This window comes from Mus musculus, chromosome 4 (assembly GCF_000001635.26).
Source record: "Mus musculus strain C57BL/6J chromosome 4, GRCm38.p6 C57BL/6J".
NCBI lineage: Eukaryota > Metazoa > Chordata > Mammalia > Rodentia > Muridae > Mus > Mus musculus.
The window spans coordinates 12,588,685-12,589,969 of record NC_000070.6 but is presented as its reverse complement, the minus strand read 5'-3'; the positions used below and the strand labels follow the sequence as shown (position 1 = coordinate 12,589,969).

Sequence of the window (1,285 nt, the reverse complement as noted above, 5' to 3'; positions counted from 1 at the left end):
GATGATGGTGTGGAGGGGCGATGAAAAAGAGTAGTCCATACTAATAGCTCGTGTGAGTCCATGCTAATAGCAGGATCTTGGAAGCTGGCAGAAGGACATCATTCTCAAAGCACATGTAGGTAAACATAGGGAAGGAATATCAGAAGCTCAGTTTTTAATATATGATATTTAAGATGTTTATTCAATATCTATGCTGAGATGTATATAAGTCTGAAGTTTGGGGGCTATGAATTAACAAGGGCAAGCAAGAGTAACAAGGACCTGGCCTTCTAGCATACAGGATTTAGTGTGGGTACTGACATACAGATAGAAGATGAAAATCTGAGAATACTATAAAGTTCTTAAGAGAAGCATCCAACCCGACCTGGAAGTTCTCACAGATACAAGCACAAATGCTTGATGAGGGTGTGAACACAATACTTGTTGATTTGCTCATTTATGTACTTGCTAATTTTACTGTTTTTGTACAAGTGTTCTTCCTAATATCTGACAATAAATCCAAGTAATTTTAGTAAAGGATACTTTGGTGTAAGAGACATCTAAGTGAAAACTTCTAAGAAAGAACAAAGTTAGCAAGAGCCAAGTGGGTTCAGGAGACATGAGATTACGATTACATATCACCTCATGTCATGCTTCAAGGTGACAGAAAATATGTGAAGAAGCAGCTCAGCATGGGATTGTTGGAACCATTGTCAAAGCATAGATGTAGACAAGTTGGCAGGTTGTTTCCACAGCACGACGTCATGACTGAATATCTGGGACAACGAAAGTGATTGATTGTGAGTATGTGTGTGTACATATATATAATATATATTAATAGTATATATATATATATATATATATATATACATGTATTATATATATATACTTCTTCACTTTTCAAAACTCCCTTTCTATCGCTTCTTGGCCTTTTGGCTAAGATCAAGTGTAGTATCAAAACTCCCTTTCTTTTGAATCTATTGCTTCATTTTCGCCCATGCAGGTACTCAATAAGTTAGAGAGGATTACAGAATTACCTAACACCACAGAGTGTTAATGCCAAATGAAACTTCACAATCCTTGGTAACCAGTTGAGCTCTATGTCTTTTTATTGGGTGATTGAGTCCATTGATGTTAAGAGATATTAAGAAATAGTGATTGTTGCTCCTTGTTATTTTTGATGTTATTTCTATGTTTGTGCAGCTATCTTCTTGGGGGTTTGTTGAAAGATTACTTTCTTGCTTTTTCTAGGGTGTAGTTTCCTTCCTTGTGTTGGCATTTTCCATCTATTATCCTTTGTAGGGCT

The 1,285-nt window shown here is 36.1% G+C and overlaps 1 pseudogene; it reads left to right on the top strand.

Moving 5' to 3' along the window:
• Positions 1–895: 895 nt before the first annotated feature.
• On the top strand, positions 896–1,025 carry Gm52759 (annotated as a pseudogene).
• The last annotated feature ends 260 nt before the right edge of the window (positions 1,026–1,285 follow it).